The following is a 9,573-nucleotide window of genomic DNA, read 5'->3' as shown; positions in this document are numbered from 1 at the left end:
TGAACTCACAACTTCGTCGTGACCTATAAGGGATTTCGGCCTTTTTTCGAAAGAATGAGCAAATTTATGTTTGGAAGGCTTGGATAGTCGGCGTACGAAGAATTGATCGTAACTTTCGGACACGGTGTCCGTTTTGGCCCCACAAGTACTTTTTGGAAATGTAACGACCGTTTTGGATTGAACTCACCACTTCGTCGTGACGTATGACGAATTTCAGCCATTTTCTGAAAGAATTAGCACTTTTATACTTCGAAGGCTTGGATAGTTTGCGTACGAAGAATTGAGCTTACCTTTTGCACGCGGTGTCCGTTTTGGGCCCTTAAGTACTTTTTGGAAATGTAGCGACCCTTTTGGATTGAACTCAAAACTTCGTCGCGAGGTATGACGGATTTCTGCCATTTTTGGAAAGAAAGAGCAATTTTATGTTTGAAGGCTTAGATAGTTGGCGTATGAAGAATTGAGCGTACCCTTTTCACACGGTGTCCGTTTTGGCCCCATAAGTACTTTTTGGAAAAGTAGCGACCCTTTTTTTATTTAACTCACAACTTCGTCGTGTCCTATAAAGGATTCCGGCCATTTTTTGAAAGAATGAGCAAATTTATGTTTGGAAGGCTTGGATAGTCGATGTACGAAGAATTGAGCGTAACTTTTGCACACGGTGTCCGTTTTGGCCACATAAGTACTTTTTGGATATGTAGCGACCGTTTTGGATTGAACTCACAACTTCATCGTGACCTATAATATTACCACTATTATGTTATTTTATATATAATTTGAAAGTTTAAAACTTGTATGGGATTGTTGTAACATAAATGTTAAAAAGTTTTAAATTTCAGTTTTCTATCTTGATTTACATTTTAATACAAAATTAAAACTTATGATTCATGGATTATAACTTATACATAAATTAGATTTGTTTTCATGAATATGGGGGTTATATTTGTCCTTATAAAAGGAGTGGTAATTTCATTATTTGATGTACAATTAGAAAACACAACTATAGATAATTGAATACAAAAATAGTCTCTGTATTTCTATAGTTTTGACAACTCGATATATGTTTGTTCACTTATCTCTCTATGATCGTGCCCATAGAAGAAAAATTAGTTGTGAGCCACATGAGTTCTACCTTGGAGTCGTGTAGTGTCGAAAGAACTCGCGCAAAGGAAAGGCAACACGATTTTAGGATAATGTCTATTAACCTCATGAATTGAACCTCCTACGTGGCCAACCGATAGCTACTCCACGTGATCCTCCCTGCGCACAATAGACACACGGTCAGACGCACACAATCGGAACCAACTGGAGTGGTGGCGGCCACATATACTCCGATGATCAAATTAGTATCCGGTTATCGGAACAGTGCCCGGGTTGTGCAAGAGAGTGGGCCCGGGTTGTGCAAGAGAGTGAGGAGGAAATTATATATATATTTTCTTGTTATGGAGAGTTTAGTTGCAAGAGTTTCATTACCTCATTCTCTTGTCAAACCTTAGGTATTTATGGGTGAGGAGAACCATTGGATGTGGGACACGTGTATGCATCTGATGGTGTGAAGTGTCTGCTCATAGATATCAATCAGCCGCGTCTATAGAATTGACGGGTAATAACTTCTCCTGAGTTGAGTTGACATAAAGTTGATACGTCACATCAACTAGACCTTTGGAGACGACAAATCAATTAAGCCTTGAGGGCAAAGAGGATTTTGACACAGATCTCTTTCTGAAAGTGACGGCGGAAGGAGAACCTTGGAGTGCATTGCGCTTCAGCCGGTTCGGTAGGATTGTTTCGGTGAGAAGAGTCACTTCGGAAACACTTCGGGTTGGTGGTGGACACCTCGTATGGTGCAGTGGTAAAATTTTTGAAATGGTTCTGATAGGGGCGTAACAGCATTCTTGAAACGACTTTCTAAAACTTACATTTCTAACTCTTTTCTTCTTATTGTTGAATTACAATGTTTATATTATTATAATATTGTCATGTTTGCGCAATTATTGAATTACATTATGTATATTTATTAGTTGATACACACACACACACAAACAAATCACTCATTTTTCAAATATGACCTCATGGTAGCCACATGTCAAACAAACTTGGGTCTGCACTCCATGTCATACCACCCATGTGGCAATTTTGGTTGAACTATATATTGGGGCTGAACCAATATGAGGGCCAAGTCCTCTAGTATAGGGTGAGGCATACAGATGCATTGTAAGAGGGTTTTCTATAAAAAAAAATCTTCCATAAATGTTTGATGTAATAACTCATTGCAATAGTCACGCTACCAAGTCAATAAGTCAAGTCCAATCCCTACACGTTAGACTTAAGGCAGTAAAAAGGTCATAATATTAATGCGTTGGATTGATTGAAAAGCATGATTAGATGTCTCGACCGTTTGGATGAGGTCATTGGATGAGGTCACGTATTTTCCCATCCGACGGTTCTTATTAATCTTCTTCTACTATAAAAATTCACATATTGTACCATTTAAAGGTCATATAAATTTAGACTTTCAAACTATAACTTTGTTCTCTATGTTTCATATATATTCTCCCAAAACCGAACCCCATTTTATATAGTAGTTCATGTCCCACAATCAAATACGTATACTATCACCCCATTATATATATTATGTCTTTTGTTGATTTAATATTTCAATGAAACAAGCAACCAGATATGCTGTAAAAGCTCTCATTTCTCCAAGTTTGGAAAATAATAATAAACAACGTGTCCATCGGTCTCCTTTGCAATTCTTATAGAGCATCAAGATCAATTAATTAAACCATTACTAAATCGTTATTCCCTCATGATTATGCTACAATTGCCGTGTTTTCAACGTTTAATATGATATATTTAGAATGGGATAAATATATGAAAGTAGAGTGAATATTTAATATTTAAATGAATAAATTTAATAAGGATAACATTGGAATATAATGTGAATGTATATAATATTTTTTAAAAAAAATATGTATAATAGGTATAGATTTAAAGTGAGAGACATAAATAAAAATAGCTAATCCCACTTCTTAACAATAACGATGAAATTTCGCTCACCAGATTGAGCAAATATGATAAAGACAGAAGGAAAATCATATGAAATTAGTGAAATTCGAATTTTGAACAATAAAATTAAGATAATAATATCTAAATTATAGTGATTCTGAAAATGAAAATCAAATACTAAAAATATATTTAAATTACTTATTTACCGTTTGAGCCACATTATTGTAAAAATGAGAATGAAAAATATAGCTATTATGAACCCCACACAAGAGATAAAAAGTCAAATATGGTGATTTGATGTTATGAATAATGGTTATATTTTTCATTTTAACGAGAAAATAATGGGGCTCAAATAGGTCCTTATTTTTAATACCAAATTGTGAATAAGAAAAGGGATTACCTGATTTTTGATAGGTGAAATTTGAAAGCATAGTTTCCTCTCGTGAAAATTAGGGCTCCTGTCTACAAATTTTTATTTTTATTTTTTGTCTTTTTTCTTTTTCAAGTTATGAAATAGCATTTGTATTTTTGTGCGACCCCCCACAAATTGTTTACTAGGATTGAAACCTTGATGGTACCCTCTAGAAAAACTATCCTTTGCTTTTACTTCATGTGATGATATGCCATTTTTTGTGCTGTCCATTTTTATATCTCGCAAGTGTACGAATTTAACAAATAATAAAGTAGACTTAAGAGTTCGATTATCGTTTCTATGAGGACTACTATTTAACAATTAGTTCAATTATTCCTAACTTTAATTTGATTGAAAACAAATAACAAGTTTTGTGATTGATGTTTAAATTATTCTAACTAAATTAAATGATCTAATGTGCACAATTTATCTAATTTGGGCTTAAGAAGTATGAATATGGACGTTAAAACTTACAATTTTACCTATATTACAATTGTAGTATTCGGTCGATTTCTTATAAAGTATTTAATTAATCCCTCTCGAGTTTTCATTGAGCCTATTTAATTAATTCAATCCTATATCTTTAACTCATATCTTGATTCGTTATAGATTCACAAATCATTGAGTAATTGGCCAAATAATTCAAAGTATTAAATTCTTGAATAAAATCAACACATGCGCATTTAAAGAATTAAAATAAAAGAAATAAATGGTCACACATAGATTATTGTTAGCCCTAGCGATGAATTTAGCTACTCATAATGATGGAAGAAAAACAAAAAATATAGAGTTTATAACTGGGTTTTGAAATCTTGATCATGGAAAGAATTGGATTTTGCACCAAGAATTTTCTTCAACATCAAAATTCTTCAAATCCTATCTTTTGCTCTTTGATCTTGATAATTATGTGTTTTTCTCTTCTAAAATTGTGTGAAACTCTTCTAGTGGGCTCTAGATTGGTATGTAATCATTCTTTTAAGTTATTGGAAGAGTTTGATTGAAATTGAGCTTTTAAAAGATAAATCAAACTTGAAAAATCCTAACTGTATGTTACGCGGTGCCTAGGCACTGTGACCTGGCGTTGACTTTCAGGAAAAAATTCAGCAACATGGCACTGGGGCGCTGATGGTTAGCACCTAGGCGCTGTTGTTAGCTTCGGTTACACTGCACATCATTCAGTCTTTTTATCATAACTTTTTCTCCCGATATCCGATTGAGACGATTTAAAGTGAGTTGGAAAGCTAATTCAAAGGGCTACAACTTTGCTTCAATATTATTTTCCAATTTGAATGTTTGCTATGTAAAAAATGGGTCTCAATATAAGACTAAAAGTTTGGAACATAAATTTTTTCGGTTAAAAATTGATGTATGATCATACTTTGACTATGTTCCATCCCTTTGTTATTTTTATTTATCTAATTGACTCCTAGTACTCTCGAATCTTCATTGTAGGGTCTGACACAACTTTTGATTATTTGCACTCTAGTCCCTAAACTTTAGATTTTTTACAATTTAGTCTCTTTTAGCTAAGTTTTGCCTCTTTCTTTCAATTTCACTTCCATTTATCAAGTTTCAACTAATAAACCAAATATAAAATAAATTAGACTATAATTATTGAAAATAACTATTAAATCTCTATATTTTTTGTATAAATAAGTGTATGAAATACATGTCGGGATGACAAATTGGCTCATCGACTTAGGTCGTCTGTGGCTCGACCAGGAAAAAGCCTGAGTCGGTCCGGCTCGAGGCTTGGTGGGTCGTGGGTTGTCGGGCCGAGCCAAGCCCAAGCTAGCCCGTTTGGCTCGTCGGGCCAACTTAAAAAAAACAGCATGCAGCTACCTAATTTAGAGGCTGATGTGCTGCCTATATGAAATAAAATAACAGAGCTAGCTCGGTTCGACCCAACTCGACTCCATAAGGCCCAAGCTGAAAGCTCAGGTCAAGTCTCGATTTTTTAGCCGAGCACTTGGGCCAAACAAAGGGCTGATTTAATTTTACTCGAGCCGAGTTCGAACCTCGAGTTTCGTAACGAGCCGAGCTATCCCTAAATACACTTATCAAGCTACATGGTGCGACTATTATCAGCCAAATTACATTTGTTTGTAAAGCCTGTGTGCTATGAACTTGCAACGAATTTCTGAAATAGAATCCTTAAGTAACGAATGCCCCCTTCATTTGTTGTTTTCGATTCTCTTCGAACGGGAATAGGAAGTTGGATTTCGATACTAAAACACTTTTATTTAACTACCATTCATTGGCAAGGTCCAACTCCATTTAATTACCATTCATAGGGGTGATCTAAGCATTCTTTTTCATTTTCAGCATTGAGTGGATATAAAATTGTTGTGGAAATTCATTAAAAAAATGGAGGGAAGTCTTTAATTATTGAGGATAATGGCATGGCATTGAATAAATTTTAAAGTGACCATAACATGATTTGAACAAAAGTGACCACTTGTGTTTTTATAAGGATAATAATTAAAATTCTATATAGATAAAATTTTATTTTTCTTCATTTTGCACGACAGTATTAGGTTAGATAAGATTCATGTGATGGAAGGTTGGTTAGACTAAATTTCTAGCTACTTTATCAACTTTTTATAAAAACACAAGCCATTGACACTAACGTTAAAACAGCTAAATTTACATAGAATACATAGTTTTTAAATAGGTAGGACCCACTATTTAATTGAGATTCAGATATGAATAAATAATACACATCAATTTTCAAGCGCAGGGAGTAATAATTAAGTTGAGTACTTCAGGAGTGCCGTTCTCTTAAAATTTACTCTATTGAATATACAATATTGTAACATTTTGGTTAGTATCGATACTTTGAGTTGAATTCAGTGACAATATCAAACATGTAATCGTAAAAATATTTATACGCAAAGCTATCTACCACGAGAAACTAATTCTTTTATTTTTCCAACATAAACTAGTGATAGAACATTAAAGAATCATACTCCCATTTATTACAGATTTACTTAAATTCTTATTTAACAGCAAAACATAAGTAATTAGCTACATAGTTTCATTTGGAAGCAGCAACAGCTTGGAAACGGGCTTGTAAATGTGCAGTTAACTTATCTTTGGGAGGTAGATACTGCAATTAAGGAATTCATCAATCCACTCACCTACGTTGGGAAATTTCTCTTTTGCGAATACTTGCAGTCCTGCCAATTCTTGGAGAATTCCAAACCAATATGCGACGAAATTGCCAGTGACATCGACCATTCCAATATTCTCACCTGGCCCGATGAATTTCTTGCCCGAGAGTGCACTCTCAAGAATTTTCAAGAGTTGAGTACATTCTTCCTTAAGCTTCTCTTGCTCGTCTCCTTTGCTCCAACATACTTTCCACATTGCAGGCACACACTAAAAGCAAAGGTTTTTTATTGGATGAGTGAGTGATCGATACACATATATTGTTAAGGGATAAATCACATGTCGACTAATTATCGAAATATAAATCAACATATAAGAATCTGAACTACTCCTTTTAATAAAATTGACATTTTATGATGGAATTCAAGTCTTAGTATCATATTATAGCTTATTAATTTCAAACAAGCAATTTGATTCAATTAAGGCTAAAAAATAAGCACACAAATTTCGAGATTAGCTGTTCAAGTGAGCAACCATCTGGTCGGGGGCATACTAAGCCCTCCTTGACAACCATTAAAATCAGTTTTGGGGAAAACTAATTTTAAAATAATGATTTTTTTAGAGAATGTATAATTAAAAAGTAAGAAACAGTTTTTAGGATTACGTGCAAAATGTTTTATCGTGAAGATATGTGGTTGAAAATGAGTTTAAGAAAGAAAGAGTTTTGTCTTAATGGTTGTCAAGTGGGAGTAAAGTGAAAAATCCCATCCTGACTAACTATTGAAATATAAATCAACATATAAAAGATTAAACTACTCTTTGTTAATAATGTTGACTTTTTAAGATAGAACCTCAAATCTTAACACGTGTAAAATATCGTGTCATAAAAAAAATGCATGTTTAAAAAGAGTGTCTTCTCTGTGATAGCTCAAAGTTTTAAACAACGGGATTTTAAATGCATCTCATATTTAATGACTCATACGTTCAGACAGCAAATTGTACCTTCTCATCAAAGAACTTAGCCCAGAAGCGCGCGGTGGCTCTTTCATAAGGATCGCTTGGCCAAATGGAAGGGCCTTCCCATGTTTCGTCAATGTATTCAAGAATCACCAAAGACTCGCAAATTGGCTTTCCATTGTGGAGTAGCACGGGAATTTTCTTGTGAACTGGGTTGTACTTTAGCAGCAAAGGTGACTTGTTGCTTAGGTCTTCTTCTATGAATTCATATTCGACACCCTTTAGTTTCAAGGCAATCTCAATTCTCCGGCTAAATGGGCTAAACCACGTACCAAATAGTTTCACTTCTGCCATTATATAGCTTGAATTTCACTCTACATATGCTCCGCTATATTTTCATTCTGCACGCTGAGATCTTATAATGCAATGGGAACATGTGACTTGTCCGCCAAGAAAGAACATTCAATAAATTAGTACGCATAGTTGACAATTTGATTATTATTATTATTATTATTATTATTATGACAGTTATTTTTTTGGTAATTTTATCAAGGAATCGATATTGATTGAAGTAGGTGTGAAGTGTTGGTTTATACTTGCTTATAATATACATAACATTAATTAATCTAGTTGTACAAAATAAGTTGACAAAGCCAAGTGTTGGCAAATTCTTGACTTTTGATTTCAAATGATTTAAAAAAAATATATTTTTGAAATGATTGGTGTAGATGTTGTTTTGTACACCGACTTTGTCAACCAATTTTGTACAAATAGCATGACTCACATAACATTGGCAAGAATATCAAAAGAAAGTGGAAGAAAGTCTTTGATAGGTTCTATACACGTAGAAGTGTGCAGAACATGATTTGACCCATGGTCTGATTTGCATAGAGGAGAGTGAAGCCCACGCCTCCGACCCAACATTAAAGGGATCTCAGAGTTTAGCCTATTTCATTCCTTTTTTGGTAAATTAGGTTTATTGCCTTTTTTTTTTCTTTAGTTAAAACTTTGATAAATTAGGTCCATTCCATTCTATTTATAAATAAGGTCCAATAATGTGTTTTCATTGTAAGAATTTCATTTCTGGATTAGGTCCATTTTGAATACAGTGAAAGGGGACAAGAGGCGTAGGATTTTTCAAACTCATGTTGCAGTGATTTCTTTATTCCAATCAAAATGTTCATCACATAGGTAATATTTGATTTATTTGTTTAAAATAAGATATGTTTTACTAGATTTGGCAAAAATTAATTGAGAAATATTAGGAACATAACGGACGTTCGGATATTAATGGAGATGATTTATGTTCTGAGTTACATATCATGAGGTGCTATGTACTAAGTGAACAGCAAGAATAACTAAAGTGCTACAATATTTGAGAACATTTCAAAAACTTATATTACTTACAAAATTTTGTTAACCATATATTATTTCTAATCAATTATATCACAAGAAAGATTGGATTGATTGATTATGTTATCAACTAAAAAAGAAATTATTGAATAGGTAGATCATTCAAATTTTAATAATGTTTTTGCTTCTAAAATTGCAAGACAAATGGTATTTAACTGGTCATTTGAAATATTGTCGGTTTTATTATTTGATTATAATATAAATAATTTGTATAATACATTTTATTTATAGTTTTATTGTTAAGTTTTGAATTAACAAGTTAACTATTGACTCCATGCATACTAAGATTTTGTGGCCTAATTTGTGATGTTCGCCTCAAGCCTCGAAAATTACAGAATTGGCAATGATTTGACCATAATATGTATTATGTAGTCCTGTTTGGTTTAATAAAAAATTTGATTTTCAGTGAATTTTATTTGTAGTTGATAAATCGTGTGATAAAAATTACTTATTGAATTTGACTTAAATTTTATTTTATTTTTAAATTAAACCAAACATGGGTTTAGACTATGCCATTGATTGAAATTGATCTTTAAAATTACTTCTTTTTCACAATTATTTGAATTTCAGAGGCGGAAAAGTGATTTACATTTCTGTTTGGCATAAAGAAGGTTTTCATTTGAAATTTTGCTCCTATTTTTTTAAAATAGATTTTGTAAAGTTAATTATTTTAG

General features: G+C 33.0%; 1 pseudogene; it reads right to left on the bottom strand.

Annotated features, from left to right (window-relative positions):
• Positions 1-6,320: 6,320 nt before the first annotated feature.
• On the bottom strand, positions 6,321-7,877 carry LOC111390159 (annotated as a pseudogene).
• Between the last annotated feature and the right edge of the window lie 1,696 nt (positions 7,878-9,573).

This window comes from Olea europaea, unplaced genomic scaffold (assembly GCF_002742605.1).
Source record: "Olea europaea var. sylvestris unplaced genomic scaffold, O_europaea_v1 scaffold652, whole genome shotgun sequence".
In the NCBI taxonomy this organism is placed as follows: Eukaryota; Viridiplantae; Streptophyta; class Magnoliopsida; order Lamiales; family Oleaceae; genus Olea; species Olea europaea.
This window is presented reverse-complemented; position numbering and strand designations above follow the sequence as displayed.